This window comes from Coturnix japonica, chromosome 8 (assembly GCF_001577835.2).
Source record: "Coturnix japonica isolate 7356 chromosome 8, Coturnix japonica 2.1, whole genome shotgun sequence".
Lineage (NCBI taxonomy): Eukaryota > Metazoa > Chordata > Aves > Galliformes > Phasianidae > Coturnix > Coturnix japonica.
Genome location: NC_029523.1, coordinates 14,993,463 through 15,003,312, shown reverse-complemented (window position 1 = coordinate 15,003,312; position 9,850 = coordinate 14,993,463).

The window sequence follows — 9,850 nt, the reverse complement described above, 5'->3', positions numbered from 1 at the left end:
AAAATTTGCATCAGGATAGCAGAACCCAACAAGAGACTGAACTGCCAGTATTTCATTGTCATACTATTTTTGAATGCCAGCTTGTTACAGAAAATAAAACCATCAAAAAGCCAGTGGATGAAGTGCTTTATGAATAACCCACTCATTTAATCCAATTGATGTGAATCTAAAAAACAAACAAACAAAATTCCTGTCAGAATTTGTTGTTTTGAGAGAACAATTTATTCTTTGAATTAAAGCAGTGTTGTTTCACAACGTAGTTCCATTCCTTTCCTAGTCACTGACGAATTCATTAATAAATTCTGCATATATCGATTCATTTCATTCTTTTTCTGCATATATCGATTCATTTAATTCTTTTTCCTCCAGCTTTTAATGAGCAGCAGTAAAATCTCATCTCTCTGTTGCAAACAAGAAACATTTTATTCTTCATAATCTTAGAGAACGTAAATCATTGTTCATAAGACTAAGAAATAGAAAAGATTCTGTCTCCTATTTCTACATCTGCATATCCTCCTGGATTATCCATCTGTCAGCTGCTTTTGCAAAGAAAATGTATTATTATATATGTACAGCAATGAGATAAGTCTCATGCTTTCTCAAGCTCACCCACCTCAAAGCTGATATTGTGCAATCAGCACTGTGTTAGTACACAATGTGTTTCATCAAAAAGCATTTCACTATTTATGCTTCTGCCATAAGGATATCCTGTATAGTGTGGCAAGAGAGATGTAGGACTGAAGGAAGACTACATAGATGACTAGTGTAGAGAGAGCAGTGACAAAGGTTTCCACTTTTGCAAAGAAGTCTGCAGTTGAATGAATAACATCAGTATTCTTGTGGCAACACATTCATTTTAACGTCAGTGATGAGTAAGCATCTGTAAACTTTGTTTATGTAGACACCAGCTCGATAGAATACTTCCTCTGTTAGAATTGTTGAAGACTACAGCAAAACTTTTCCTATAACATGTGCAAGTCTATTTCAGAGGAGATTTCAGTAAGTAGTATATTATCTGGAAACAGTGAAATGACAACTGATGTTTGCTGAGCTCAAAACATTAGTGAAAGCACATAAAATTTTAGCAAAACCCAAGGTGTTGGAAGAAGGAGAGATGGTTTAAAATAAATAAATAAATAAATAAATAAAGTAATAACAGTGAAAAAAAAAACCAAAACAGTTATGTGGGGCACAAACAGACCTCACACTTTCTGACAGTTTAGCTAAATCCATTGTAATGAGAAAAGATTTTGTACGAAATCTATTCTGTTTGCAATACTTGTCCTTGGTTGTTGTGAAGAACCGTTTCATATCTCAGAGATGACATCCTTATATTTAGGGTCTAATCCAAAAACCATTTAAGTTAGTAGGCTGAAAATGACTCAACTCAGCTAGGAATGATAGCATCTGCCATAAGATTTGTTTCACATCTCTACAGTTTCAACAGCATTGCAGACATATCCTCCAGGAACTAGAGAATGGGAGAGGAAAATGTCAAATACACTTTTGTTTAGATTTTCCACTGTTTGAAACCTTTCCCACAGTTCTTATGATGGTACAAAAATGATCATTCCCATCACAGGACACAACAAAAACGGAAGTACAAATATGATGTTTGCAATGCACAATCTGAACAGTAAATTTACAGTATTATTGTTTTTAAATTATTTTAAGCAATTGATTTAAAATATTTAAATAAAATAGAAGATACAATAGAAACCTATAAGCACATCGCATTAAAGGGTTTCCTTAACAATGAATAGACTGGAGAAAAAGGAACTACAATACATATGGAAAGAGATTTAAAAAAAAAAAAAAAAGAAAGTAAAAGCTAAAATACTCAAGCCAAGACTCTTAGACAACCAAGTATATCATGATGGAAGAGAATGTGAAACTTCGCATTTAATGTTTTTAATAGCACTTAATTTTGTATATTTAAACAACAAGGAAATGGGAAACTTCCTGCACAGAACAGTCTGGATAGCAGCTTGCTCCACTGACAGAACTAAGGCTATAAATACTGCCAAACTGAAAGCTTAACACTTTCTGGCTTTGTTACCAGGGTAAAGTCACACAGATAAGAAGTGTATTTGTGAAATAACTTATTAAAAAGATGCCTGAAAGATTAACATATTCACAAACTACTAGAAAGAGGGATTGCTTCTGATTTTGAGTCTTAAGTGAAATTCCAACAAAAGAAAACAAAATACACCTCACAGCCCAAATAAATAAATAAGTAAATATTGAAGCTGGTACTGGAGTCATTTGCCAAACACTATTTCAGACGTCCCATAATTTAAGATAACAGGGACTTAAAAACATAATAATAATAATAATTCAAGAGAAATGCTGTAGGAAATGGGAAATGGGGTGGAATAAAACTAAAATGACTAACAAGTCTGTACTACCCATAATCCAAGCGAGGAGCGGAAAGAAAGATAAGGGAGAAAAAATAGTGCCTTCCTTCCCTCTCTTGAATGGCCAGTAGATCTTCTAGCAATGCTGCAATCATGTCACCTCACCTCTTTTGCTACTCCACTGAAGGAATTCCTGTACTACATACTACATGGCTTCAGTGACCTCTGTGGACAGTAGCAAACTTCTCAATTCAGCTGAGTGGGATTCAGTCCTAATGAAGAAGTTTAAGAACAAATCTTATTCCCCATACTTTACTGCAAGATCCTGCCTGTATGCACTTCAAATTTAGCAGAACTATCTATAGAATGATTTTTCTTTAAAAAAAAAAACACAAACTGATGGAGTGGGAGGAAGAGAGGAGAAATCTACAGTGTGGGCTGCTTTTCACAAAATTTGTTAACTACAGTCCTTGATTGGCTGTCAAAATTATTATATGGTCCATAAGGAGAGCAGGGACACCTTTCTTGCTCGGTAAGTACTATAGGAAGAGAGTGTGGAAACTATTTGATATGATGCCTGTTGTTTAGAGATCCTGTGCAGCAAACTGGAAATCCAGATTAAATTCCTTTTTCTTACTATACTCAGAATCAGATTTTCTATTTCCTGAAGATACACATTATACCATAGGCTTCTTGATGATGACACATCAGCAAGCTGCATCACTGTACTGGGGAAAGAAATTGAGATTACTTGGGCCATAAAGAGAGAACTGAAAGAACAGGATTTTAAGTCTGAACAGGTGAAGAAAAGTGGTTATATTTTAATGGTGAGCTAAACTTCTAATTTCCAATCCTTATATTCAGGGCAACTTGTTTGTTTTAGAGATTTAACAATTTAGGAAAGGTAGGGAGATACGTGCCTTATTTTGTTCTACTTCTAGCATTGTTGTTTGCTAGCCTTTACTAACTCACTTGCCAGCTTTCCATCATCTGTGGCACTCACATTTCATTGAATAAACTTCTGAAATGAACTTCTGAAATTAAATACAAGATGAAAAGAGGGGCAGGATGTTTAACGTCTAAGGTTACTCCCAGAGTGCAGTTTCTTTAGGAGCTGCAAAGGAATTTACATCATGCCGATTTCAGGCAAGAGAAACATGAAAAATTTATTTTCTGTCCCATCTTTATGTCTTAATCACTGCAGTTATGCAGTTGATGGGAAATAAATACAAATACTCGGCTTCCCATTCTCTTTTCACTAATCTCAGTCAAAATCATGAAAAGCAAAGTCAGTGAAACCAGTGTGCTAAATAGTAGGTAAGATTATTACTTTTCAATTTTCCTACTCTGTGGTCAAAGATGAGACTTTAGGAGTGTTTAAATCCAGTTTACAATTTAAGTACATTCTTTTTCCATAAGTGTCTAAAAGTTGTTTTTTTTTGTAACTAATAGTTTTACAGTAGCAAAAGTGTCCAAACATACACATAGATTTTCTCTTCATGAAAATTTGATGACAATTTTTTCATATTTCTTGCAATCTGTACATATTTTGTCTAATTATTTCTGGTGGTACATCTGCTTGGACACCTGCAGAATTACTGCAAGCTGTCATTTTCATTCTTGAAATATTATTTAAATTTTAGATTTGGCATCTAACAAAAACAAACAAAAATACTATTGAGCGTTAAAATACAGCAGCTATTAATTGCTGGATTTGACTCACTCATGCAATGACAGACAATGCTTTCAAAATGGATTTTTTTTTATTTTTATTTTTTTTAAGGCAAAAGAAAAATCACTGTGGACTAGCACCTATCAAGTACAATACATTTTATTCTGATTAAGTCCATGCAAAACTAATTAGATTAAATAACTTATAAACACTGACAATATGTATTTTTTTTCCCCCCAGAGTACTGTTGAAAACTTCACATTTGTCCCAGAAACATGAGTCCCAGTAACAGGTCTTGTTTGGCAGACTAGGACACAGAAAGCTGTCAACCTAAGAGTAGACTGTAGATGATTGTTAAGGGGATTTGGTACTTCATGTATTTTGCCTAATAGGGGAGCCTGTGCTCAGCATTTCCTGAAGCAAAAGAAGACAGATGAAATCTCTGGGCACTTCATTGCTGCTGCCTCTCAAAGATTTCCTGTCAAAACGGGCCTATAAGGGAAGAAAGGTTCTCAATAAAATCTTTTTTTTTTTTTTTAAATCTGGCAGGATTTCCAGTCTTGCTATGAAAGAGTTTAAAGTCACTGCCTTTGTAGAAACAATGCTGCCAAACTACCATATCTAGTTGTGTTTAAAAATAAAAAAGCAATATGACTCATATTACCATAGCATAGACTGTAAAAACCAGTTTTGATTGACACTCTATCCATATTTTATATGGTGCTTTTTTATTTCCGTCAAATGGAGCAAGTGACCTTGATGTTAGTGTGCTTTGCAACTTAAACAGGGAAAGCATATTTGTTGTCAACTTCTTCAGGGATACAATTTTCAAGAGTACACAAGGAAAAAGAACACAACCCCCATTATTAATAATAGGAGTTATTCATGTAATTCCCTGTTCACCTCATCGAGATTTCACCCTTTTATGTCAGCCTTCTTACAGGGTTGCAAATTTTAGCTGAACAGAATTAAAAGACACAAAGAAAATGGCAAGTCTTCTCCATATATATTATGTATCAAAATATAAAGTTAAATATATACATATAATTATACATATTATATACTCCAAATATAAAATGTTGTACATGACTGAAAAGTTAAAATCCCCCATTAAATTTAATCATGAGTACTACAAACAAGTGAATTGATGGATACACATACATAGCAACCACAGCCATTAAAATCAAGTGTTTTTCCCTACTTCATCACTACACAAGGAATAAATAAAAATCTCAATTTGAAAACCACCTAGGAAGTTGGAAATTGTCTTGAAAAACAGAAGAAAATATCCAAAATGGTCAAATCATACTGAACTTGCAGCTTACGAATAAGGAGTACTGTTTTTCCATAAGAAAGATGGTGTGTCAGAACTGAGACAGAGGACATCGCTTGTCCCCTGTTGAGCAGACCTCCCCTTTTTTTAGCCTTGGATTTGCAGCAGTCTTCCTGCTAGCAAGTGACTACCTAACCTGATCTCACCTGGGCTCTTTTTCTGGAACTGAGACAGAAAATTCAAGTTTTGTCAGTTTGAGGTGTTAAATTAACTTGATTTATTACGGAGTATACAGAGGATTTCACTTTGTGCTATGACAGTCTCAAGCTGATTGAGAAAACCCAAGTGAAGCAGGTAAACTATGTTGAAATGGATGATAATATAATCTGCTGTAAATGGTTTGTTCCAACAAGGCTGATGAAAAAGGAAGGTACAGAGGAAAGGAAAACAAGAGATGTGAGACTCTCTGTCTGTTATACATAAGGAAAATTTACCTGATTGGAAAGTCAGTAAAACTTTAAGTATTTTAAAAGGAGTAAGATGAAGCTTTTCTGAAATGGCAATAAGAGATACCTTTTCCAGGAAAGCAGAGCTGCAAATCCTGTGGAAAAAGAAGAATATATGGGAGAAAGCCTAGCACTAAAAGAAAGGATTGAAATCAAGAAAACATACTGAAATTGGGAAGAATAGCCTCTTAAAGACAGTGTCTATCAGAGGGCTAATGAAGTCTTTAGGGACAGTAATGGTGTATTTGCATGTTTCCACAGCCTGCTCAGCAGTTATGCAGGTGAATGTCTTTGAAAGATTAGGGAAGACTTAACACATGCAAGCAGAATGCGGGCTTGTACCAGCTAAATAGTATCTCTTTTTAAAATATAAGGACTAAATGAAAATCTTAGCAAAGATTTTTTTTTTATTTTTTTTTTAAATGGGCCATGATGTTTTAACTTCAGGAAGTCCAAAATCCAACAACTTACCATATAGATACATACGGGAAAAAAAAAAAAAAAGAAAAAAAAAGAAACAACAACCCAACAGAAAGAAGACAATGACTGTGAATCACAAGGGAACAGTAGACGTTCAAATACGTGCAAATCTGTTTAGCATACAATGACTGCAAGTTCAGCCCTTGTCCTAAAGTACATTCCAAAGTATATAAATGTAATACTTTGCTTTTTACATTTTGTAGGCTTTTAAGCACTTTGATGGTCTGGTTATATTGTTTTTTATATAACTTGAAAATATTGTTCTTATCCTGGCTTTCTTTCCCTTTTTTCTTTGTCTTTGCACTAATGTCCCTGAATATTCAGTTGATGAATCATCATTCAAAAACACTGAAGCTGCTTTTAGAATAAAGGCAAAGTTGAAACAAATAAGAAAGGCAGAATGTGGCTTTGGCAGCTTTCTAAAAAGACATAATATGCTTTAAAAAAGAACAAAACAAAACAAAAAAAGAAAACAACCAAAGAATCACTCCCCTTAAACAACTAAAGCAATATTGCAGCAAATAGCTGGGTTCAAGTACATATCGCATTTTCACTTTATTCCCATCTACTGTCTTAGATTTCTTTCCTCTCATCTGAATGTTTGACTAAGAAAAAACAAAACAAAACAAAACAAAACAGGTAGTAAAGTAACTTTAACTATCTTTCTATAAAAAGTCATGTACAAGCTGTTTCTGTTTTTACAGGAAATACTGCTTTTGTGTATAGTAAATATCAGGATCTAGAATAAACAACAAGATATATATTTAGTAGTCTTAACTATCAAATCTAACAGGCATTCTCACCAAGCCCTGCTGGAACCATCTCTCCACATTCACAACTCCCTCACACAACCAGCACACAACAAATGAATGGCACTGGGGATAGCTGAGCTCCTTCTTCCTTAATGAGAAATTTCTCAAAGCTTTATTCTAAATAGCTTGGGAGACAAACAGTCCCGGTGTCTGCTAGTACAGAGCAATGGGGATGATAAAGTGGTCCAGTCCCCCAATTGGCTGGCAGTAGTTACAGCCCCATTAAACATCATCAGCCTTCAATTCAGCTCCAGTATTCAGCTGACCATTTAAAGAAAGCCAAAGAAGGACAATCCCAACTCTGATATTTCTGGAATGGATACCCTTCAAAGACCTACTGACCCAAAAAACCACCATCCCACACTTCATCACTATGGGCATATGGGGTAACTTAGCTGCACTGTTTCACAACCAGCAAAGGAGTGCTCCTGTTCAGTCCATTTTCCTGCCCCCGGTAGCTTTTCAATCTGTTTTCCTTTTTCTACAAAATCTGATGTGCCAGTATAGATACCAAACTCCTCTAATTGCAGTGCAAGAAGGCTGCTGTTAAATAAACAAATAAATAAGGAAATGAAATCCACAACAATTAAGGTGTCTGCTCTGGGAAAGGCTGCAGTATGAGCTCAACTCTTCATAGGCACTGGAGATTCCAGGGCACACATGTCCTAATTTCAGGAAAATCTTCAGTTTGAGCTTGCACCTTATTATTCTTCAGAGAATCCTGTCACTAGAAGCAGAGCTACAACACACCAGGTTTCATTAGTTCCACCTCTTGCAAGCTACTTGTTTATTTTAATAAAACATGAATAACTGGAAACAAAACCCTGCTTGCCAGTTGTTTTTTATGCATTTGTTTGTTTTTTTCTGGCTTATTTTGTCTACTTGCAGAGTTTTAGATAAAGCCATAATATTAAGCAGCAGTTTTGTCGGTGTTTTAAATCACCCAATCAACAGTGAAATTACAGAGGAGAGAGGCAGATGAAGTGACTGCTGATTCAGAATGAGTTCAGTTTGCCATTCCTACTCAAGACTACCACACACTGCTGAAACTGTAATCAAATTCTTTGGGTTATTCTAGATTCGTGTATTCAATATTGCAAAACGGAGCTTCCTGGTTAATGCTGCACAAATACAAATAGCTTAATCTTCTTCTGCAGTCGTATCTTCCCAAGCTGGTAAGTGCAATTAGAAAAATGCTACACTGCATGTCCTGAATAGTGTGCGTTGCTCATTGTTAATCATTATATTTACACAACTGATGTGAAAAATATTTGAATTCATGAACGTTCTAACTTTCCTTTGCCACAACATTAATACCCAAACAGTGTCTGAATGTAAAATGGTGTGGTTTTAGCTTATTGATTCCTCTGCAATATCTGCATAAGAAGCTGCTGGACAAAAAACTTTCAGGTGCAGAAAACATTTGAGATTTAAAAAGAAAAAAAAAAAAAAAAAAAGATGAAAAAAGATGAAAGTGACATATGGTAGGGGGGAGAGAGAGGAAAAGATACACTGCTCCAAGCTGACATGAAAACATGTTCAAAAAAACAGATAAATTTTAATATATTAGAAGAAAATGTAGGAAAGTGCCTTTTATAAATCTTATTTTGCAGAAAGAATTGTGAATAATCTTTTTTCTGTATTTAAGATCCATACAATAATGATTTCCACAAAAACACAAAGATAAAAAGATTTATACGAAGGATGGAATTTCATTTTGCCAACAATAACTGTCTTTTATCTGCTTTATCAAGAAAAAAACAGAAATGTATTATTTTGCCTATATATATATATATATATGGCAACCTTTTAACAAATATATCTTAAATTCAACTAGGAAGGGGCGCATGCTCACTAGTAGGATTCATAAAATGATAGAATGAATGCATAAGGTATTTATTATTAAAAATAACATTAAACAAACAAACAAACAATCACAGTAACATATTTTCCAGACACAATTTTCAAGAAGTGAGTGTTCATATTTTTAAAGAAATAAGTCCATGTGGAATTAAAAAGCTAAAGTCTCTCAACTCAAAATACCAACCCTTTCACAGAAGAAAATTCAAAAATAATTAAAAAAAAATCATGCTATTTCTTTTTTTTTCCCTGTCTTTATTTGTTTGTTTGTTATTGTTGTTCTTTGTATATACTGGATTCCCCACCTACACTGTACAGCGATGAGGAAACTTCTAATGTAGTAAATGAAATCACCAGTTACATTACACCGAAGCAGAGTTTGTTGTCAAAACCATCACAGTATAGAGAAATTCATAATAGCATCTGTGGTAATATTATCACAGCAAGCAACATGTCTGTTACAGCTGCATTCCCATGCTCTTCTCTGGAAAGTGTGAGATATTATACTGTTAAAACTGACTTTGGTGACTTGCATTTCTCACATACACAGCTTTAAATCACCTTATGTTCCTGACTGACTCCTGGGGGTGGAAATTACTAACTCCCATTTACAAGAAAGGTTGTAAGGAGAATCCGGGAAACTACAGGCCTGTTAGCCTGACCTCAGATCCAGGGAAGGTAATGGAATGGATTGTCCTGTGGGAGATCACGAGGCAGGTGTGGGATGACCAGGAGATCAGACCTAGCCAGCATGGGTTCGTGAAGGGCAGGTCCTGCTTGACCAATCTGATCTCCTTCTACGATCCCATGACCTGCCTGATAGATGAAGGAAAGGCTGTTGATGTGGTCTACTTAGACTTCAGCAAAGCCTTCAACACTGTCTCCCATGC